This window comes from Arachis stenosperma, chromosome 6, assembly GCF_014773155.1.
Source record: "Arachis stenosperma cultivar V10309 chromosome 6, arast.V10309.gnm1.PFL2, whole genome shotgun sequence".
Taxonomy (NCBI): Eukaryota; Viridiplantae; Streptophyta; class Magnoliopsida; order Fabales; family Fabaceae; genus Arachis; species Arachis stenosperma.
This window is the reverse complement of record NC_080382.1, coordinates 46,826,273-46,851,259: the sequence shown is the minus strand read 5'-3', so window position 1 is coordinate 46,851,259 and position 24,987 is coordinate 46,826,273. Positions and strand designations below refer to the sequence as shown.

Below are 24,987 nucleotides of genomic sequence, written 5' to 3'. Positions count from 1 at the left end.
GTGCATAAAACCAAATGAAACAAGTGAAATTAGCTTGAAAAACAGGCATATGTTAACTTGTCATCAACGCGTATGCGTGACTGACGCGTACGCGTGACATGCGCTACCTGCAGAAATCGAAAAAAATGCTAGGGGCAATTTCGGGCCGAGTTTGGACCCAATTTTTAGCCCAAAAACACAGACTAGAGCCAGGAGACAAGCATAGACTCAACACACATTCTCATTCGCATAGGTTTGTTTTGATGCTTTTGCTTTTGCTTTTGATTCTTCACATTCATATATTTTGCTTTCCATTATTCTAGTTTGTTTCCTTATTCCTTACTCTTTTATTGCCCATTAACCCTGTTCAGATACGTATGTTTATGATTTTGGGATTTATTAATGCAAAGTACTATTTTTACCTTTAATTAATTTTTAATTATAATTTTATTTAGCTTATCATGTCTTCTCTTTATTCCCTTCATATGCCTGTAAATGCTGTATTCATTTCAATGGAGTAGACTCCCAACTTGACTTGGGAGTTGATTAATAAGAGACCCTTGAGTTGGAATACTCAAGAATGAATTGGTAATTGGAAGTTGTTGGCTAGCTCTCTAGTTACTAACGCTAATCCTTCCCAAGGGAGAGGATTAGGACTTGTGACTAGAAGTTGGCTCAATTACATGACTTTCCTTTATTCGGTAAAGGTTAACTAAGTAAAAACAACAGCCCATTATTAATTAATTAAATCTCTCGTGCAATTTCTTCGTTTTAATTCTATTCTCCAACTTCAAATTTCTCAGAAACTTCCTGATCAATAATTAGCACTCTCTTAGCAACTCGTTGGGAGACGACCTGGGATTCATACTCCCAATATTCTATTCTTAAATTATGACAAACCCCTTTCTAAATTGATACGCGGAAGCTTCATTGGTTAAGAGCTATACTCGCAACAATTTTCCGCACGTCAATTTTTGGCGCCGTTGCCGGGGGAGTTGCAATAGTGTGCTAAATTATTGATTAGTGTAAATATTTTTATTTACATATTTGCATATTCTACTTTATATTTTTTTATTACCATGAGCTGTATGTTTCTTTCATTGAATGACGCGTTCACTACTTGATTCGAGCTTAGCCGCGTTCGATCCACAAATTAAAAGAACTCTTTCACGAATAAGGTGAGCTCGGCGTCGGTTAGCCTCTGAGGATGGTGAAGTGGTTACTACCAATTCACCAATCTTATCTGAGAACGAATCTGAAGCTTCATTTATGGGAGAAACAAGCTGCTCTTCTACTGATTCTGTTGATCTACGCACAAATAACATGGCAGCACCATGAAGGGTTACTCTCCAGGAAGCAAGAGCTCCGGACTTTACACTGCCACCATTCCAAGCGCGTCATCCAAATCTGGGTACAGATATTGAACTGAAGACTGGGCTACTTAATCTATTGCCTAAGTTTCATGACTTGGCTGCTCAAGAGCCTCTCAAGCACCTCAGAGATTTTCAGACAGCCTGCTCTACTATTAGGCGTCATGGTGCAGATGAAACTACCATTCTGCTATCCGCCGTCCCATTTTCTCTTGAGGGAAAGGCGAGGGAGTGGTACTACACTCAACTTGAAGCAGTTGTTACAAACTAGGATATGCTCAGGAGAGAATTCTTGGAAAAATACTTTCCAGCTGAAGCTACTGATAAACTGAGGAAAAAAATTTCCTGTATTATTCAAGGCGACTCAGAGACTCTGTAATGAGTATTGAGAGCGATTCAGGAACCTCCTAGACGCATACCTCCACTACATGATTGACAAACTGGTATTGATCAGCTACTTCACACAAGGCATGAAGCCTCAAGACAAGACTACATTAGATGGTGCGAGTAATGGTTCTCTGAAAAAGTACAAGACTGCGGATGAAGCATGGCAACTGATCATCGACCTAGCTGAGTCTACTTAGAACGCCAAGCACAGGAACAACCATCCTAAGGCTGTTGCAGAGGTTTCCTCTAGCAGTAAAAATACTACTCTCAAACAGACTCTGTGAGAGATGACCAACCTACTGAAGTAGATACATCTGCATCAACAACAACCTCAGCCTCCCCCAAAATAACAGAGTCAACAGTTGGTTCCTCAAAGAGTATGCAGAATATGTGCTGATTATACTCATCACACTAATAAGTGCCCATAACTCCAACAAGAAGACAACACCTTGGCAGCTACTCATAATTTCTTTGACTGCCCGAATCAAGGATACTATCAACAAGGCGGTAATTACAACCAAGGTGGAAACTACAATCAAGGTTGGCAAGACAACTCCAACCAGGGATGGAGAGATAATTCCAACCAGGGATAGAGGGATAATTCCAACCAAGAATGGAGGGACAACTACAACAGAGGAGGCAGAGACAATAATAGAAATTAGAGGTGGAACAACAACAATAACAACAACAGACAGCAGAACCAAAATCAACTATACAGAGCACCTTACCAAAGGCAGTCCCAAGCACCTCAGAACAACCAACAACAGGCCCCTCAAATCACTTACCCCCTTCTTCTTCTAATGATGAGATGTTTCGCACTATGACGCAAGGACACCGAGTCATTCAGAATACACTTAACTCTTCCATGAATGGCCTGAATGCTACTTTACAAGCTCTTGTATTCCGGATGGATTCACTAATTGCCTCCAACAACCAACCTTCAAGCTCTGGTGCCATTCCTTCTCAGCCTTTACCCAACCCCAAAAGTGGCATCAATGCCATCACTTTGAGGTCCGGAACCACATTGCAAGGGAGGAGTCATGAAGAACCAAGCTCAAATGAGAACATTCAAGTTGAAGATGTTGAGGTAGAAGATGCCGAAGAGGAGGATGAAGTACAAGACATGGTTGAAGAAGAAGCAACCCAACCAGAGAATAGTGCCCCAAAGGAAGCCGAAGCTCTAGGAGGTGCCATTCCTACCATTTCCACACCTTGCTAAGAAGCCCAAAAAGCAGATGGAACTAGACCCCAAGATGGTGGAGATCTTCAAAAAGGTTGAGGTAACCATTCCACCTTTTGATGCTATCCACCACGTACTTAAATATGCGAAATTCCTGAAAGATTTATGCATGCATAAAGATAAAATAAATGAATTAGAAACTATTTCTCTAGGTAGTTCTATTTCTGCTTTAATGGATGCCATACCGAAAAAATGTGGGGATCCGGGTCCATGCATGGTTACTTGTTAATGGTGTACAATTTTTTGACTGCATGTGTGATTTGGGCGCGTGTGTGAGTATTATGCCATTATCTGTATATAATGCTCTGAGGCTCCCTCCCTTAAAAAGGTCGGCAGCATGTTTTGTTTTGGCAGGTAAGAGCATCATCTCAGTGGCTGGAATTGCTGAGGACGTACTAGTGAGCATTAAGGGGCTAACATTTCCTATTGACTTTTGGAGATGCCCCCTAATGAATCAGGAAGACCATCATCCATCCTACTTGGAAGGCCATTTCTGAAGACTTCAAGGTTTAAATTGGATGCCTTCTAAGGAACTTACTCTTTTGAGATAGATGGCAGAACAATGAGCTTCAACCTGGATGAAGCTATGAAGCACCTACCGGAAGATCACTCCATCTTCCAATGCGACATTATTGATGAGACTGTGGTTGAAGTTCATCAAGTAGTGGTAGAAGAGACACTTATGGAGCAAGAGGCAAGTGTGGGGACACCCACTGAGCTTACTGAAGATACCTTGCCACTACAATTGGCTCCAAATGATCAAGAACCTAGCCATGAACAGAAAATGGAGTTGAAGCCCCTTCTACCCCACCTCAAGTATGCTTACCATGAGGATAATCAGAAGCTCCCAGTTATCATTGCAAGGGAGCTCACTTCCCTACAAGAGGAGCAACTGCTTAGTGTGCTAAGAAGATATAAGAAGGCCATTCGGTGGAGCTTGGCAGATATAGTAGGCATCAACCCTCAAGTTTGTGAGCACCGAATATTTTTAGAAGAGGGAACAAGGTCTGTCCATCAACCTTAAAGCGGTAACCAGGCTGCTTGAAGCTAACATCATCTATCCAATCTTGGATAGTGAATGGGTCAGCCCAATACAGGTGGTTCCAAAGAAATCTGGAGTCACAACATTGAAGAATGAGCATGGAGAGCTCATTGCAACTACAATGTAGAATGCCTGGAGGGTATGCATTGATTTCAAGCGTCTCAACCAAGCTACCCGCAAGGATCACTACCCTTTGCTCTTTATCGATCAGATGCTTGATCGCCTGTCAGGTAAATCACACTATTGTTTTCTAGATGGTTACACTAGCTATTTTTAGATTCATATAGCTCCTGAAGATCAGGAGAAAAAAACAATATTTACATGTTCCTTTGGAACGTATGTGTATAACAGGATGCCTTTTGGCTTATGTAATGCATCGGCAATGTTCCAAAGATGCATGATCAGTATTTTCTCAGATCTTCTTGAGAACTGTATGGAGGTTTTTATGGATGACTTTAGTATGTATGGTGATTCTTTTAGCCTTTGCTTGGATAGTTTAGCTAGAGTATTAGACAGATGTGTTAGTTCAAACCTTGTATTGAATTTTGAAAAATGTCATTTTATGGTCCAACAAGGTATTATTCTAGGACATGTTGTTTCTAACACTAGTATTTCAGTTGATCCAGTAAAGGTAGATGTCATTTTTGGGTTACCTTACCCGTCTTCTGTGAGGGAAGTCCTCTCGTTTCTTGGTCATGCAGGTTTCTACCAGCGCTTTATCAAGGACTTCAGTAAGGTAGCATTGCCCTTATCCTGACTGCTGCAGAAGGATGTTAAGTTCGAGCTGAGTACAGACTGCAAGGAGGCGTTTGATAAGTGATGAGCGGATATTTTATATGCTTTTTGGGGGTAATTTCATGTAGTTTTTAGTATGTTTTAGTTAGTTTTTAGTATATTTTTATTAGTTTCTAGGAAAAATTCATATTTCTGGACTTTACTATGAGTTTGTGTGTTTTTCTGTGATTTTAGGTATTTTCTGGCTGAAATTGAGGGAGCTGAGCAAAAATCTAATTCAGGCTGAAAAAGGACCTGCACTCGGAATAGACTTTTTGGAGCTACAGGAGTTCAATTGGCTCGCTCTCAATTGGGTTGGAAACTAGACATCCAGGGCTTTTCAGCAATATATAATAGTCCATACTTTGCTCGAAGATAAATGATGTAAACTGTCGTTTAACGCCAGTTCCATGTTCCATTCTGGCGTTAAACGCCAGAAATAGATTACCAGTTGGAGTTAAACGCCCAAAATAGGTCACAACCTGACGTTTAACTCCAGAAACAGCCCAGGCACGTGAGAAGCTCAAGTCTCAGCCCCAGCACACACCAAGTGGGCCCCAGAAGTGAATTTCTGCACTATCTATCTTAGTTTACTCATTTTCTGTAAACCTAGGTATTTAAACAACTTTTAGAGACTTATTTTGTACCTCATGACATTTTAGATCTGAACTTTGCACTTTTTGACGGAATGAGTCTCTAAACTCCATTGTTGGGGGTGAGGAGCTCTGCAACGTCTCGATGAATTAATGCAACTATTTCTGTTTTCTATTCAAACACGCTTGTTTCTATCTAAGATGTTCATTCGTACTTCAATATGATGAATGTGATGATCCGTGACACTCATCAGTATTCTCAATCTATGAATGCGTGCCTAACAACCACCTCCGTTCTACCTTCGATTGAATGAGTATCTATTGGATTCCTTAATCAGAATCTTCGTGGTATAAGCTAGAATCCATTGACAGCATTCTTGAGAATCCAGAAAGTCTAAACCTTGTCTGTGGTATTCCGAGTAGGATTCAGGGATTGAATGACTGTCACGAGCTTCGAACTCGCGAGTGTTGGGCGTAGTGACAGACGCAAAAAGATCAATGGATCTTATTCCAGCATGATCGAGAACCGACAGATGATTAGCCGTACGGTGACAATGGTGATCCACCAACACACAGCTTGCCATAGAAGGAACTTTGCGTGTGTTAAGAAGATGACAGTAGGAAAGCAGAGATTCAGAAGACAAAGCATATCCAAAACTCAAATATATTCTCCATTACTGCGTAACAAATACTCATTTCATGCTCTTTCACTTTTTACAATTGAAACTAAAGAACCCTATTGGTATCCTGACTAAGAATAATAAGATAACTATAGCATGCTTCACGCCGGCAATCTCCGTGGGATCGACCCTTACTCACGTAAGGTATTACTTGGATGACCCAGTAAACTTGCTGGTTAGTTGCACGGAATTACATAGTGTGAGTGTAATTTTTGTGCACCAATAAGCTGAAGATCGCCTTGAACCAAGCCCCTATTGTGAGAGGGCCTGACTAGAGTCAACCCTTTGAGATAATGTGTGACGCCTCCAATTATGTAGTAGGAGTGGCGCTGGCTCAGCGCGAAGGTAAGGACCGTTTTATTATTGCCTATGCACCTAAGACTTTAGACGCTGCTCAATCTAATTACACTACCACTGAAAAAGAGCTTCTGGCTATTATTTTTGCTATGGATAAATTTCGAGCCTACTTACTTGGTACTAAGGTGGTAGTGTACTCAGACCATGTAACTCTAAAATATCTATTAGCCAAAAAAGAGTCCAAACCATGGTTAATACGTTGGATATTATTGCTGCAAGAATTTAATTTAGAAATTAAGGATAGGAGTGGTTCCCAGAATTTAGTGGCGGACCACTTGAGTCACATAGAGCACATTAAGAGTGATGCCACTCCTATCAATGATGCTTTTCCATTTGATAGCTTGCACGCAATATCTGAAGTAGTTCCTTGGTATGCCCCTGTAGCTAATTATCTAGTTAGTCATACATTCCCTCCTAATTTTACTAAGCATCAAAGGGACAAGCTGAAAAGCAGGTCCAAATATTATATATGGGATGACCCATATTTATAGAGGTATGGTGCTGACCAGATAATTAGAAGGTGTGTGCCTCAATCAGAATTTCAGTCAATTTTAGAGGCCTGCCACTCCTCTGAGAGTAGTGGACATTTTGGCCTTCAAAGGACAGCTAGAAAAATTTTAGGCTGTGAATTTTGGTGGCCCACTCTTTTTAAAGATGCTACTGCCTTCTATAAATCTTGTTTCCTATGCCAAAAGATTTGGTAATATATCCAAGAGGGATGAGATGCCCCAATAGCTTATGCTATTATGTGAAATTTTTTATGTTTGGGACACTGACTTTATAGGTCCGTTTCCGAACTCTTAACGGTTTCTTATATATACTGTTAGCTGTAGATTATATTTCTAAATGGGTGGAAGTAATTCCTACCGGTACTGATGATGCTAACGTTGTTGTCTCCTTTGTTAGAAATCATATTATCTATCACTTTGGATCACCACGAGCAATCGTGACTGATCAAGGCACCCACTTTTGTAACAGGAGATTAACAAGACTACTTAAGAAACATGGCGTTGTCCACAAGGTAGCAACAACTTACCATCCTCAGACCAATGGGCAAGCATAGGTGTCTAACAGAGAGATAAAGCACATTTTGGAAAAGATAGTCAAGCCTCATAAGAAGGACTGGAGCACACGGCTTGTTGATGTGCTTTGGGCTTATCGGACGGCGTTCAAGACACCCTTAGGAATGAGCCCCTTCCGCTTAGTGTACGGAAAGGCTTGTCACCTCCTAGTGGAGGTGGAAAACAAGGCTTTCTGGGCTGTAAGAGAATGCAACATGGGATTTGAGAAGGCTAGCACTGAAAGGAAGCTGCAACTGGCAGAAGCATATGACAACTCCAGACTATACAAAGAGAAGGTGAAGGCTGTGCATGACAAGCATATCAAGAGAAGAGAGTTCAGACCTGGGGAGCTAGTCCTCCTTTACAACTCAAGGCTGAAGCTCATGTCAGGCAAGCTGAGATCAAGGTGGGAAAGCCCTTACAGGGTAGAAAGGGCATAGCCATACGGAGTCTTCGACCTGAGTCATCCTTCAAGTTCCAGATTCATCAAGGTCAATGGACATCGCTTAAAGCTGTATCATGGTGAGAAGATGAAGGACACTAAAGAGCTTGAGGTCGTCCTCTTGGAGGACCCACCAACAGAAGCAGATTAAGCTTATGGATCGTCCAACTTAAGGACGTAAAAGCAAAGTGCTAGGTGGGAGACAACCCACCATGGTATGATCGTTTCTTCTCATTCCTAGTCTATTTTATTTTAATTTTTGCAGTAGTCATTCATAATTTCTGCATGCTACATTTTGCATTCTGCATAAAAAACAAAAAAAAGCACATGACGTGCAAGCATCGCTGACGCGTACGCGTCATATGTGTGTGTGAAAAATAAAATTGACCAGATAGTTGGGCAGGAGTGGTGCTAGTGGCGTGCCTTGCGCACAAGCAAGTCCACGTGTATGCGTCATTGGCGTTTTCCCTAGACCACGCGTACGCGTCCCTCACGCATACGCGTGACCCTGAAAATCGGCGTAAATGGGTATTTTCCCCGAAAGTTGTGCGTGCACGGGGCTGCCTTCGCGCGATTCGCACAAACTGAGATCATGCGTGCGTGTCCCAGATGATTACGCGTCACTTGAAGTTCATGCGATCCACGCGTACGCGTTGCATGCCCCGCGTGGTTAAACTAGAACGCCGCCAGATTTCACTTATCCTCTCTCTCCCAATCCTAATTTCTTTCTTTCTTTCTTATTCTTCTTCCTTCTTTCTTCTTCTTTCTTTCTTTCTTCTTCTTCTTCTCCTTTTATTTCTTTCCCACCTACATCCTCCATCACCTATCTCTTTTCATATTCTTCGCAAGGTTCTTTCTTCCTATCTTCTTTCTCTCCTTCTTACTATTTATCACTTCTTTTTGCATTCTTTTAATTGGAGTTAAAAATTTAATGAGTGACTGTTTTCTTCTATATTTTGCTTGTGGACATATTAGGGAGTGATTTGACAAATAATATTAATTTTTGGGTTGAATGCATGTTTGGATTTCATACTTTCCATAACATATTTTACGTGCATACAAAGTGTTTGTGAAAAAGCCCTTATGGCATTGTGAATTCTTAATTATTCTATTCCTCTACTCTACTGCCTGCTTTTCATCAAACCCTTGCAATCTTTTATTGCTTAAATATAATTGTCAATACAAACGTGATTGTTAGTTTGTTACATTTGATAATCAAATTAAGCTATTAATGCTTGATCTATGCTACTCATGCCTTTGCTGGCATGCTAATAAACATCTTGTATCTAATTGTCTTAATTTATCATGCTATATTTCCATTGATGTCCTAATTACATGGATTCACAACCATGTGTTTACGAAATTCTTCTTTACTTTGCCATTGATTATCACTTGTATTTTCCTCCTCCCGGCTCTCGCTATTTGATCTCATGTCCCTTTCTTTTCTCCCTTTTCAGGATGGCCACCAGGAAGGGTAAAGACAAAGCCTCTAACAAGCCACCGGCGAGGAAAGGAATGAAAAGAGCACCAGTTGCGGAACCATCCTCAACATCAGTCAAACCCTCCACAAAGCGGGTAAAGAGGATCATCAAGGTCGATGAAACCGAGAAAGCCTTTCCAGCAAGGGACACTTCACGGTTCACTAACCACTACTGTGAGTAGATGTTCCCCATTCTGGTTGAGCGAAACTACATCAATGAGCACCTACTCATCCTCCCTATCCACATTGTTGATCTTGTAGAGCTCCGCATTGAGCGCAGACAATGGAGATTCTTATGGAGGCAACCACGGCAGGTCAACCTCTCATGGATAGTTGAATTCTACTCCAATTTTCACATGCCAACCCTGCAGTCTGTCTATGTCCGTCAGAAGCAAGTCCCTATATCTGAAGGGGCCTTTCAGCGAGCTTTAGATCTCCCCCTGCTCCAAAAGGATTGGATGCATACCATGAAGCCTCTGTCAAGCGCCAAACATACCAATTTGACTGGGATGATGTCCTCAGCATTATAGCACAGCCTGACAGTAGTGGGATCTACGGATACCATCGATCCCGACCTAAGGGCATATTAGCTTCAGCACTTACCTTGGAGGCTCGAGTGTGGGCACAAATCATGTCCCACTATGTCTTTCCGAGCACTCACGAGTCCTCCTTCACTACAGACATGGCTGTTCTCATCTGGTGTATCCTTATAGACCAGTCTCTCAACTTACCGAGACACCTCCGGCAAGCCATGGAACACGTACAGATTGCGGGCAACCTACCCTTTCCCACGTTAGTTTCAGATCTAGTCTCAGCAGCCGGAGTCTCCTACAAAGCTGGGGACACCAAGGCTATAATTCCGCGGAATGATCAGTATGTCCCCAACGGAAAGTACATCCGACCCCCAACAGCCACTACCAGCCGGACTGTAGATCCGGCCGGAAATATTCCTTCTCCTTCCACATCACAAGCACCCTCAACAAATTAGCTGCTCCTTCAGATACTTCAGAGGTTGAACCGGCAAGACCAGCAGGCAAAGTGAATGGAGGGCCACAACAAGCACCGATTTACATACCACAAGGAGTGGATTATTGGCAACTGATGAGCGGATAATTTATATGCTTTTTGGCATTGTTTTTAGGTAGTTTTTAGTATGTTTTAGTTATTTTTTAGTATATTTTTATTAGTTTTTATGCAAAAATCACATTTTTGGTCTTTACTATGAGCTTGTGTGTTTTTTTGTAATTTCAGGTATTTTTTGGCTAAAATTAAGGGATCTGAGCAAAAGTCTGATTCAGAGGCTGAGAAAGGACTCCAAATGCTTTTAGATTCTGACCTCCCTACACTCGAAGTGGATTTTCTGGAGCTATGAAAACCCAATTGGTGCGCTCTTAATTGCATTGGAAAGTAGACATCTTGGGCTTTCCAGTAATAAATAATAGTCCATATTTTGCCCGAGATTTGATGGCCCAAATTGGCGTCCAAACGCCCACTAGAGACCATTTTCTAGCGTAAAACGCCAGAATTGGCACTAAAGCTGGAGTTAAACGCCCAAACTGGCATCCAAGATGGAGTTTAACTCCAAGGATGGCCTATGCACGTGAAAGCTTCAAAGCTCAGCCTAAGCACACACCAAGTGGGCCCCGGAAGTGGATTTCTGCACTATCTACACTTAGTTACTTATTTTCTATAAACCCTAGTAACTAGTTTAGTATAAATAGAACTTTTCCTATTGTATTCGGACATTATCATCTTATGCCAATTTTCATATTGGGAAGCTGGCCATTCGGCCATGCCTAGACTATTTGTTTTTTTGTATTTTTGATGCTTGAGTTTCTACACCTCATAGATTAAGGTGAGGAGCTCTGCTGTTCCTCATGAAATAATGCAAGTACTATTGTTTTTCTTTCAATTCATGCCTACTTCCTCTCCAAGATATACTCTCGTACTTAATTCAGTTAAGTCAGAATGAAGGGGTGACCCGTGACAATCACCCACTATCTTTGTTACTCACTTAGCCATGATCCGTGTGCTTGACAACCACAAGCGGTCTATATTATGTTTAACGTAGTCATTGGACGACAGCCGGAGTATATTCTCTTGGGTCTCTGATTTGTGATACGCATCATCTCTCCTGACAACAGAGCATCCGAATATGAGATTAGAACCTTCTTGGTATAGGCTAGAAACAATTGGCAGCATTCCTGAGATCCGAAAAGTCTAAACCTTGTCTGTGGTATTTCGAGTAGGATCTGGGAGGGGATGACTGGGACGAGCTTCAAACTCGCGACTGTTGGGCACAGTGATAGTACGCAAAATGATCAATGGATCTTATTCTAACACAAGTGAGAACCGACAGATGATTAGCCATGCGGTAGCTGTGCCTGGTATTTTTCATCCGAGATTAGACATCCGACAGTTGATTAGCCGTACAGAAATTATAGAGGACCATTTTCACTGAGAGGACGGATGGTAGCCATTGACAATGGTGATCCACCAACTTACAGCTTGCCATGGAAGGGAGAATGCATGATTGGATGAAGACAATAGGAAAGCAGAGGTTCAAAAGCAACAAAGCATCTCCAAACGCTTATCTGAAATTCCCACTAATGAATTACATAAGTATCTCTATGTTATTTTCCGTTTTATTTATCTTTTAGTTATCAAATCCTCATAACCATTTGAATTCTTGCCTGACTGAGATTTACAAGATGACAATAGCTTGCTTCAAGCCGTCAATCTCCGTGGGATCGACCCATACTCACGTAAGGTATTACTTGGATGACCCAGTGCACTTGCTGGTTAGTTGTGCGGAGTTGTGAAAAGTGTGAATCACAATTTACCAAGTTTTTGGCACCGTTGCCGGGGATTGTTTGAGTTTGAACAACTGACAGTTCATCTTATTGCTTAGATTGGGTAATTTTATTTTATGTTTAAACTTTTTATTTTTATTTTCGAAAAAAAAATATTTGTTCTTCAGAATTTTTAAGAACGAATCCTAGAGCTTCATGAGATATGTTAAAGCCTGGCTGGCTGTTAAGCCATGTCTAATCATTTGAACGAATCATTTGGCTGGTTTCCACATATCTGTATTTGTTATGCTAAAGCTTGGCTGGCGAATTGGCCATGCCTAATTCTTTTGGACCGAAGCTTTAGACTAACATTGCATGAACTCTGGAAGTCTTATTAAAAATTTTGAATTTCTTTATTTTCCTTTTCCAAAATAATTTCGAAAAAAATATAAAAAAATTTAATAAAATCATAAAAAAACAACAAAATTTTGTGTTCCTTGTTTGAGTCTAGTGTCAAACTTTAAGTTTGGTGTCAATTGCATGTTTTAAGTTTTCTTAAATTTTCGAAAATTCATGCATTGTGTTCATCTTTGATCTTCAAGTTGTTCCTGATGATTTTCCCTGTTCGATCTTTAAATTTTCTTCCTTTGTGTCTTTTCATGTTTTTCTCGTGCATTTTCAAAGCCATAGTGTCTAAACATTCGAAATTTCTAAGTTTGGTGTCTTGCACGTCTTTCTCTTCTAAAAAAGTTTCAAAAATATGTTCTTGATGTTCATCATGATCTTCAAAGTGTTCTTGGTGTTCATCTTGACATTCAAAGTGTTCTTGCATGCATTACTTGTTTTGATCTTAAAAGTTTCATGTTTTGTTTCATTTTGTGTTTTCCTCATCCCTCATTAAAAATTCAAAAGTCAAAACAGAGGAATCACAGAGAAGAAGAGCTCACTGGTGTCAAAACGCCAGTAAGGAGGCATTCTGGGTGTTAAACACCAGAATGGCTATCATTCTGGGCATTTAACGCCAGTAAAGGTAGCATTCTAGGCGTTTAACGCCAGAAATGGCAGCACTCTGGGCGTTCAGAAAAATGCCCAGTAAAGAAGGATTCCTGGCGTTTAACACCAGCCAAGGTATCTGGCAGGGCGTTAAACGCCCAAAATGGCAGACAAGTGAGCGTTAAACGCCAGAAATGATAGCATTCTGGGCGTTTAACGCCAGGATGACAAAAGGGAGGTAAGTTCGTTTCCAATTCAATTTTTTTTTAATTTTCATGTTTTAATTCATATTTTTCTGCATAAAAATGTTCAAAATGTGATCTTTTTCACATCATGTTTATCTTTTATCAATCATATCTTTCTATGTCATCTTTTTCATTTTTCTTTTTATGATTTTGAAAACTTTCAAACTAATTTTTCAAAAATCCTTTTCTTAATTTCATTTCACATTTTCAAAAATCCTTGCTAACAATTAATGGTTTGATTTAAAATTTCATGTTTGTTACCTTCTTGTTAAGAAAGGTTTAATCTTTGAATTTTAGAATCATATCTTTTAGTTTCTTGTTAGTCAAGTCATCAACTTTAGTTTTAAAAATAAAACCTTTTTAATTTCTCTTTCAACTCATTTTCAAAATAAATTTCACTCATATCTTTTTAAAAATTCAATTTCAAAATCTTTTCCTAACTTCCTATATTTTCAAATCTTTTTCAACTAACCACTTCACTTGTTTGTTTTAATTTAAAAAAAAAAGTTTACTTTTCTTATCTTTTTCAAAACCACCTAACTACTTTTTCACTTCTAATTTTTGAAAACAACCAACCACTCTTTCAAAACTCTTTTTAATTGTTTTAACTTCTAACTTTATTTTAATTCTTTTTCAGGTTTTTGAATTCTAACTTAATTAATTAAATAAAAACAAAAATATTTTCCTCTTATTTAAAATTAAAATTTGAATACTCTCTCTCTCTCTTTCTCATCTCCTTCTACTTATTTAATTGCTAACACTTCTCTTCCACTCATAATTCGAACCTCTCTCTCTTCTCTCTTTTCGAATTTGCTCTTCTCCTCCCTCTTCTCATTCTTTTTTTCTTCTATTCTTATACTCACATAAAGGAATCTCTATACTGTGACATAGAGGATTCCACTACTCCATTTGTTCTCTTCTTTTTCATATGAGTAGGAACAAGGATAAAAATATTCTTGTTGAAGCTGATTCTAAACCTGAAAGGGCTCTGAAGAGGAAGCTAAGAGAAGCTAAAGCACAACACTCTGGAGATGACCTTACAGAAAATTTCAAAAAAGAAGCATACATGGCAGCCAAACCCAACAATAATACTAGAGATGCAAGGAAGATGCTTGGTGACTACACTGCACCAACTTCCAACTTCTATGGAAGAAGCATCTCAATTCCTACCATTGGAGCAAATAACTTTGAGCTTAAGCCTCAATTAGTTTCTCTAATGCAGCAGAATTGCAAGTTTCATGGACTTCCAGCAGAAGATCCTCATCAGTTCTTAGCTGAATTCTTGGAGATCTGTGATACTGTTAAGACCAATGGGGTTGATCCTGAGGTCTACAGACTTCTGCTTTTCTCCTTTGCTGTAAGAGATAGAGCTAGGATATGGTTGGACTCACAACCTAGAGAAAGCCTGAACTCTTGGGACAAGTTGGTCAATGCTTTCTTGACCAAATTCTTTCCACCTCAGAAGATGAGCAAGCTTAGAGTGGAAGTCCAAACCTTCATACAAAAGGAAGGTGAATGCCTCTATGAAGCTTGGGAAAGATACAAGCAATTAACCAAAAGGTGCCCTTCTGACATGCTTCCAGAATGGAGCCTCATATGTATGTTCTATGATGGTCTGTCTGAATTATCCAAGATGTATTTGGACCATTCTGTTGGTGGATCTCTTCATCTGAAAATGCCTGCAGAAGCCCAGGAACTCATTGAGATGGTTGTAAATAACCAGTTCATGTACACTTCTGAAAGGAATCATGTGAATAATCGGATGACTCAGAAGAAATGAGTCCTTGAGATTGATACTTTAACTGCCATATTGGCTCAGAACAAAATGTTGACTCAGCAAGTCAATATGATTTCTCAGAATCTGACTAGATTGTAAGCTGCATCCTGCAGTACTAAAGAAGCCCCCTCTGAAGGAGAAGCTTATGACCCTGAGAATCCTACAATGGAAGAGGTGAATTATATGGGAGAACCCTATGGAAATACCTATAATCCTTCATGGAGAAATCACCCAAATTTCTCGTGGAAGGATCAACAGAAGCCTCAACAAGGCTTCAATAATAATAATGGTGGGAGAAATAGGTTTGGCAATAGCAAGCCTTTTCCATCATCTTCTTAGCAACAGACAAAGAATTCTGAGCAGAGCCCCTCTGGCTTAGTAACCATAGTCTCTGATCTATCTAAGGCCACTCTCAGTTTTATGTCTGAAACAATGTCCTCCATCAGAAAGTTAGAGGCACAAGTGGGTCAGCTGAGCAAAAGAGTTACTGAAACGCCTCCTAGTACTCTCCCAAGCATTACATAAGAGAATCAAAAAAGAGAGTGCAAAGGCAGTGAGTTCCAGTGAGGAAGACCTTAATGGACATCTACTGACCACTAAGAAGTTCCCTAATGAGGAACCAGAGGAATCTGAGGCTCATACAGAGACCATAGAGATCCCACTGAACTTCCTATTGCCATTCATGAGCTCTGATGAGTACCCTTCATCTGAAGAAGATGAAGATATTGTTGAAGAGTAAGTTGCTTGGTATCTAGGAGCAATCATGAAGCTAAATGCCAAGTTGCTCTGAGCACCTGTGAAGCTCCATAAGAGCTTCCAGTCAAGCTATTGACATTAAAGAAGCGCTTATTGGGAGGCAACCCAATTTTATCTATATTAATTACTTTTTCATTTTATTTTTTATTATTTGTTTATGATTTCTATAAGTTGATGATCATGTGGAGTCACAAAAATAGCTAGAAAAAATTATAACAGAATCAAAAACAGCATAAAAAATAGCACACCCTAGAGGACAGGCTTACTGGCATCTAAATGCCAGTAAGGATAGCAGAATGGGCGTTTAACGTCCAGTCTGGCAGCATTATGGGCATTAAATGCCAGAATGGGCAGACAGACTGGCATTTAATGCCAAAAAAAGGTGTCTGGTGTCCGGCTGGCGTTAAACGCCAGTAAGGCTAGCAGAATGGGTGTTTAACGTCTAGTCTGGCAGTATTCTGGGCGTTAAACGCCAGAATGGAAAGTCAGACTGGCGTTTAATGCCAGGAAGGGCAGCAGAAGGGCGTTTACCCGCCAGAAAGGTGCATGGTTGTGAATTCCTTGACACCTCAGAATCTGTAGACCCCACAGGATCCCCACCTATAAAATCCTTTACACCTTTCCATAACACTCTTCCCCAAACACCATTCACCTATCAAATCCTACCCTCTTCCTCATAATCCCTCCACCACTCACATCCATCCACTCTTCCCCAAAAACCCCTCATAAAACCCCACCTACCTCACCATCCAAATTCAAACCATTTCCCCCCCAAACCCACACATTCCCACACGGATTCCCTATCTCCCTTACCCTATAAATACCCCTCCTTACCACCATCATTTTCATACATCACAAACACTTCTAACCCCCCTTGGCCGAACCACTCATACCCTCCCATCTCTTCCATTTCTTCTTTTTCTACTCCCTTCTTTTTTCTTTTGCTCGAGGACGAGCAAACCTTTTACGTTTGGTGTGGAAAAAAGATCCGCTTTTTGTTTTTCTATAACCATGAATGGCACTTAAGGCCGGAGAAACCTCTAGAAAGAGGAAAGGGAAGGCAGTTGCTTTTACCTCCGAGTCATGGGAGATGGAGAGATTCATCTCAAGGGTCCATCAAGACCACTTCTATGAAGTTGTGGCCAAGAAAAAGGTGATCTTCGAGGTCCTCTTCATGCTAAAAAAGGGTGAATATCCGAAGATCTGACGTGAGGTTCGGAGAATAAGTTGGAAAGCTCTCACCAACCCCATCCAACTAGTCGGAATCTTAATAGTTCAAGAGTTCTATGCTAATGCATGGATGACTAAGAACCATGATCAAAGTATAAACCCGAACCCAAAGAATTGGCTCACAATGTTTCGGGGGAAATACTTGGATTTCAGTGCAGAAACTGTAAGGTTGGCATTCAACTTGCCAATGATGCAAGGAGATCCTCATCCTTTCACTAGAAGAGTCAAATTTAATCAAAGGTTGGACCAAGTCCTCATGGACATCTGTGTGGAAGGAGCCCAATAGAAGAGAGACTCCAAAGGCAAGTCGGTTCAACTAAGAAGGCCTGACCTCAAACCCATGGCTAGAGCATGGTTGGAGTTCATCCAACGCTCTATCATTCCTACTAGCAACCGGTCCGAAGTAACTGTGGATCGGGCTATCATGATCCATAGTATCATGATTGGAGAGGAAGTGGAAGTTCATGAGATCATACCTCTAGAACTATACAAGGTGGCTGACAAGACCTCCACTTTGGCAAAGTTAGCCTTTTCTCATCAAATCTATCACCTATACAATTTAGCCGGAATTGTCATAGAAGAAGACATCCTCATTGGAGACGTCAAGCCCATCACTAAAAAGAGGATGGAGCAAACAAGAGAGCCCACTCATGGACCTCAACAAGAGCATGAGGAAGTCCCTCATCAATGAATTCCTTAGATGCCTCAAGGGATGCATTTTCCTCCACACAACTATTGGGAACAACTCAACACCTCTTTAGGAGATTTGAGTTCCAATATGGAGCAACTAAGGATGGAGCACCAAGAGCACTCCATTATCCTTCATGAAATTAGAGAGGACCAAAGAGCCATGAGGGAGGAGCAACAAAGGCAAGGAAGAGATATTAAGGAGCTCAAGCACTCCATAAGATCTTCAAGAGGAAGGATGGTGCACGAAATTGTGATCTCAATGGCGCCAATAACTTGGTACACACAATTGTAATCTCAACTCTTTTTCACAACTTTGCACAACTAACCAGCAAGTGCACTGGGTCGTCCAAGTAAAAAACCTTACGTGAATAAGGGTCGATCCCACGGAGATTGTCGGCTTGAAGCAAGCTATGGTCATCTTGTAAATCTCAGTCAAGCGGATTCAAATGGTTATGAAGTTTTGATAATTAAAAGATAAATAAACATAAAATAAAGATAGAGATACTTATGTAATTCATTGGTGGGAATTTCAGATAAGCGTATAGAGATGTGTTATTCCTTTTGAATCTCTACTTTCCTACTGCCTTCGTCCAATTCTTCATACTCCTTTCTATGGCAAGCTAAATGTTCGGGTATCATCATTGTCAATGGCTACCTCCCATCCTCTCAGTGAAAATGGTCCAGCTAAGGGTTACGTAGGGCTAATCATCTGTCGGTTCTCACTTGTGTTGGAATAGGATCTAGTGATCCTTTTGCGTCTGTCACTACGCCCAACAGTCATGAGTTTGAAGCTCGTCACAGTCGTCCCATACCAGATCCTACTCGGAATACCACAGACAAGGTTTAGACTTTCCGAATCTCAAGAATGCTGCCAATCAATTCTAGCTTATACCACGAAGACAATGATCTCAAGGAATTAAAGGCTCTGTTGTCAGGAGAGGCAATCAAACGCATGGACCAGGAATCCAAGAGATATGCATTCAAGCTTATTTTCATGTAGAACGGAAGTGTTTGTCAGGCACGCGTTCATAAGTTGAGAATGGTGATGAGCGTCACATAATCATCACATTCATCATGTTCTTATATGAGAATGGATATCTTAGAACAAGAATAAGCATGAATTGAATAGAAAACAGTAGTAATTACATTAATACTCGAGGAAGAGCAGAGCTCCACACCTTAATCTATGGTGTGTAGAAACTCCACCGTTGAAAATACATAAGTGATAATGGTGTTCATTGGCTTTGGCCCCAGAGGGGGAACCAGAATAACCAAGCCTTCGGTCTAAGGACTACACGTCTAAAGATCCTCCCCAGTACAATAGTAAAAAGTTCTATTTATACTAAACTAGTTACTAGGTTTACAGAAATAAGTAAATGATGCAGAAATCCACTTTCGGGACCCACTTGGTGTGTGCTTGGGCTGAGCATTGAAGCTTTCATGTGTAGAGACTTTTCTTGGAGTTAAACGCCAGCTTTTATGCCAATTTGGGCATTTAACTCCAGCTTGTATCCTGTTTCTGGTGTTTAACGCCAGATAGGGCAGGAAGTTGGTATTTGAACGCTAGTTTGCATTGTCAAAACTCGGGCAAAGTATGGACTATTATATATGTCTACTTTCCAACGCAATTGAGAGCGCACCATTTGGGTTTCTGTAGCTCCAAAAATTCCATTTCGAGTGCAGGGAGGTTAGAATCCAACAGCATCAGTAGTCCTTTTTTAGCCTTTGAATTAGATTCAGGTCCCTCAGTTTCAGCCAGAAAATACCTGAAATCACAAAAAAACACACAAACTCATAGTAAAGTCCAGAAATGTAAATTTTTCTTAAAAACTAATAAAAATATACTAAAAAGTAGCTAGATCCTACTAAAAACTATCTAAAAATAATGCCAAAAAGTGTATAAATTATCCGCTCATCACAACACCAAACTTAAATTATTGCTTGTCCCCAAGCAACTGAAAATCAAAATAGGATAAAAAGAAGAGAATATACAATGAATCTCACAATATCAATGAAACTTAGTCCTAATTAGATGAGCAGGGCTAGTAGCTTTTTACTTCTGAACAGTTTTGGCATCTCACTTTATCCTTTGAAATTCAGAATGATTGGCATCTATAGGAACTCAGAATTTTAGATAGTGTTATTGATTCTCCTAGTTCAGTGTGTTGATTCTTTAACACAGCTACTTTATGAGTCTTGGCCGTGACCCTAAGAACTTTATTTTCCAGTATTACCACCGGATAACATAAATGCCACAGACACATAACCGGGAGAACATTTTCAGATTGTGACTCAGCTTTGCTAAAGTCCCCAGTTAGAGGTGTCCAGAGTTCTTAAGAACACTCTTTTTGCTTTGGATCACGACTTTAACCGCTCAGTCTCAAGTTTTTCACTTGGACCTTCATGCCACAAGCACATGATTAGGGACAACTTGATTTAGCCGCTTAGGCCAGGATTTTATTCCTTTAGGCCCTCCTATCCATTAATGCTCAAAGCCTTAGATCCTTTTTACACTTGCCATTTGGTTTTATGGGCTATTGGCTTTTTCTGCTTGCTTTTTTTTTCTTTCTCTTTTTTTTCGCCATTTTTTTCGCAACTTTTTCTTTCTCATTGCTTTTTCTTGCTTCAAGAATCAATTTCATGATTTTTCAGATTATCAATAATATTTTTCTTTGTTCATCATTCTTTCAAGAGCCAACAATTTTAACATTCATAAACTTCACTATAAAAAATATGTACTGTTCAAGCATTCATTTAGAAAACAAAAAGTATTGCCACCACATCAAAATAATTAAACTAATTTCAAGATAAAATTTGAAGTTCAAGTACTTCTTGTTCTTTTATAATTAGGCACATTTTTCATATAAGAGAGGTGAAGGATTCATGGAATTATTCATATCTTTAAGACATAGACACTAGACACTAATGATCATGTAATGAAGACACAAACATAGATAACACATAAAGCATCAAATTTGAAGAAACAGAAAAATAAGAACAAGGAAACCAAGAAACGGGTCCACCTTAGTGATGGCAGCTAGTTCTTCCCCTTGAAGATCCAATGGAACGCCTGAGCTCCTCTATGTCTCTTCTTTACCTTTGTTGCTCCTCCCTCATAGCTCTTTAATCTTCTCTAATCTCAAGGAAAATGATGGAGTGCTCTTGGTGCTCCACCCTTAGTTGGTCCATGTTGTAACTCATGCCTTCCAAAGAGGTGTCGAGTTGCTCCCAATAGTTGTGTGAAGGAAAATGCATCCCTTGAGGCATCTCAGTGATTTCTTGATGAATTTCCTCATGCTCTTGTTGAGTTCCATGAGTGGGCTTTCTTGTTTACTCCATCCTCTTTTTAGTGAGGGCCTTGTCCTCTTCAATGAGGATGTCTCCTTCTATGTCAATCCCAGCCAAATTGCAAAGGTGACAAATGAGATGAGGAAATGCTAACCTTGCCAAAGTGGAGGACTTGTCAGCTACCTTGTAGAGTTCTAGAGGTATGATCTCATGAACTTCCACTTCCTCCCCAATCATGATACTATGGATCATGATGGCCCGATCCACAGTTACTTCGGATCAGTTGTTAGTAGAAATGATGGAGCGTTGGATGAACTCCAACCATCCTCTAGCCACAGACTTAAGGTCCAGTCTTCTCAATTGAACTGGCTTGCCTCTTGAGTCTCTTTTCTATTGAGCTTCTTCCACACATATGTCCATGAGGACTTAGTCCAACCTTTGATCAAAGTTGACTGGTGCGTGGAATTGTGATCATCAATGGCGCCATCAACATGGTACGCTCAATTACAATCTCAACTCTTTATCACAACTTCGTACAACTAACCAGCAAGTGCACTGGGTCGTCCAAGTAATAAACCTTACGCGAGTAAGGGTCGATCCCACGGAGATTGTTGGTATGAAGCAAGCTATGGTTATCTTGTAAATCTCAGTCAGGCGAATTCAAATGGTTATGGAGGGTTGATAATTAAAAGATGAATAAAACATAAAATAAAGATAGAGATACTTATGTAATTCATTGGTGAGAACTTCAGATAAGCATATGGAGATGCTTTCTCCCTTCCATCTCTCTGCTTTCCTACTGTCTTCATCCAATCCTTCATACTCCTTTCCATGGCAAGCTGTATGTTGGGCATCATCGTTGTCAATGGCTACAGTCCCGTCCTCTTAGTGAAAATGTTCAACGCGCTCTGTCACAGCACGGCTATTCAGCTGTCGGTTCTCGATCATGTCAGAATAGAATCCAGTGATTCTTTTGCGTCTGTCACTAACGCCCCACAATCGCGAGTTTGAAGCTCGTCACAATCATTCAATCCTTGAATCCTACTCAGAATACCACAGACAAGGTTTAGACCTTCCGGATTCTCTTAAATGCCGCCATCAATTCTAGCTTATACCACGAAGATTCTGATTAAGGAATCCAAGAGATAAACATTCAAGCCTTGTTTGCTTGTAAAACGGAAGTGGTTGTCAGGCACGCGTTCATAAGTGAGAATGATGATGAGCGTCACATAATCATCACATTCATCATGTTCTTGGGTGCGAATGAATATCTTAGGACAAGAATAAGGTGAATTGAATAGAAGAACAGTAGTAATTGCATTAATACTCGAGGTACAGCAGAGCTCCACACCTTAATCTATGGTGTGTAGAAACTCCACCGTTGAAAATACATAAGAACAAGGTCTAGGCATGGCCGAATGGCCAGCCTCCCCATGATCTAAGAAGTAGACATCCAAAGATGATCCTAAGATCTAAAGTGATCAAAAGATGAAAATACAATAGCAAAAGGTCCTATTTGTAGAGAACTAGTAGCTTAGGGTTTACAAAGATGAGTAAATGACATAAAAATCCACTTCCGGGCCCACTTGGTGTGTGCTGAGCTGAGCATTAAAGCTTTCATGTGTAGAGACTTTTCTTGGAGTTAAACGCCAGCTTTTATGCCAGTTTGGGCGTTTAACTCCCATTCTTGTGCCAGTTCTGGCGTTAAACGCCAAAATTCTTGAGATGACTTGGAACGCCTGTTTGGGCCATCAAATCTCGAGAAAAGTATGGATTATTATACAATGCTGGAAAGCCCAGGATGTCTACTTTCCAACGCAATTAAGAGCGCGCCAATTGGGTTTCTGTAGCTCCAAAAAATCCACTTTGAGTGAAGTGAGGTCAGAATCCAATAGCATCTGCAGTCCTTTTTAGCCTCTGAATTAGATTTTTGCTCAGGTCCCTCAATTTCAGCCAGAAAATACCTGAAATCACAAAAAAACACACAAACTCATAGTAAAGTCCAGAAAAGTGAATTTTAACTAAAAACTAATAAAAATATACTAAAAACTAACCAAAATATACTAAAAACATACTAAAAACAATGCCAAAAAGCGTACAAATTATCCGCTCATCACAACACCAAACTTAAATTGTTGCTTGTCCCCAAGCAACTAAAAATTGAATAAGATAAAAAGAAGAGAATGAATATTCAATGAATTCCAAAAACATCTATGAAGATCAGTATTAATTAGATGAGCGGGGCTTTTAGCTTTTTGCCTTTGAACAGTTTTGGCATCTCACTTAATCCTTTGAAATTCAGAATGTTCGGCTTCTATAGGAACTCGGAATCCAGATAATGTTATTGATTCTCCTAGTTAAGTATGATAATTCTTGAACACAGCTACTTTATGAGTCTTGGCCGTGGCCCAAAGCACTCTGTCTTCCAGTATTACCACCGGATACATACATGCCACAGACACATAACTGGGTGAACCTTTTCAGATTGTGACTCAGCTTTGCTAGAATCCCCAAGTAGAGGTGTCCAGGATTCTTAAGCACACTCTTTTTGCCTTGGATCACAAATTTTTTTTTTTGAATTCACTGCTTTTTCTTGCTTCAAGAATCATTTTTATGATTTTTCAGATCCTCAGTAACATGTCTCCTTTTTTCATCATTCTTTCAAGAGCCAACATTCATGAACAACAAATTCAAAAGACATATGCACTGTTCAAGCATACATTTAGAAGTTAAAGTATTGCCACCAAATCAAAATAATTAATCTGTTATAAAATTCAAAATTCATGCAATTCTTCTCTTTTTCAATTAAGAACATTTTTCATTTAAGAAAGGTGATGGATTCATAGGACATTCATAACTTTAAGGCATAGGCACTAAGACACTAATGATCACAAGACACAAACATAGATAAACATAAGCATGAGAATTCAAAAAATAGAAAAATAGAGAACAAGGAGATTAAAGAACGGGTCCACCTTAGTGATGGCGGCTTGTTCTTCCTCTTGAAGATCTTATGGAGTGCTTGAGCTCCTCAATGTCTCTTCCTTGCCTTTGTTGCTCCTCTCTTATGATTCTTTGATCTTCTCTAATTTCATGGAGGAGGATGGAATGTTCTTGGTGCTCCACCCTTAGTTGTCCCATGTTGGAACTCAATTCTCCTAGGGAGGTGTTGATTTGATCCCAATAGTTTTGTGGAAGAAAGTGCATCCCTTGAGGCATCTCAGGGATTTTATGATGAGTGGGATCTTTTGTTTGCTCCATCCTTTTCTTAGTGATGGGCTTGTCCTCATCAATGAGGATGTCTCCCTCTATGCTAACTCCAACTGAATTACAGAGGTGACAAATGAGATGAGGGAAGGCTAACCTTGCCAAGGTAGAGGACTTGTCCGCCACCTTATAAAGTTCTTGGGATATAACCTCATGAACTTCTACTTCCTCTCCAATCATGATGCTATGAATCATGATAGCCCGGTCTATAGTAACTTTGGACCGGTTGCTAGTGGGAATGATTGAGCGTTGGATAAACTCCAACCATCCCCTAGCCACGGGCTTGAGGTCATGCCTTCTCAGTTGAACCGGCTTCCCTCTTGAATCTCTCTTCCATTGAGCGCCCTCTTCACAAATGTCTATGAGGACTTGGTCCAACCTTTGATCAAAGTTGACCCTTCTAGTGTAGGGGTGTTCATCTCCTTACATCATGGGCAAGTTGAATGCCAACCTTACATTTTCCGGACTAAAATCTAAGCATTTCCCCCGAACCATTGTAAGCCAATTCTTTGGGTTCGGGTTCACACTTTGATCATGGTTCTTG

General features: G+C 40.2%; 1 non-coding gene across 1 annotated transcript; it reads right to left on the bottom strand.

The window, feature by feature from the left end:
- Nucleotides 1-14,906: 14,906 nt before the first annotated feature.
- Nucleotides 14,907-15,014, bottom strand: LOC130937079 (small nucleolar RNA R71). Its single transcript, XR_009068313.1, has one exon. It is a non-coding gene; the product is annotated as a small nucleolar RNA R71 (small nucleolar RNA).
- Between the last annotated feature and the right edge of the window lie 9,973 nt (nucleotides 15,015-24,987).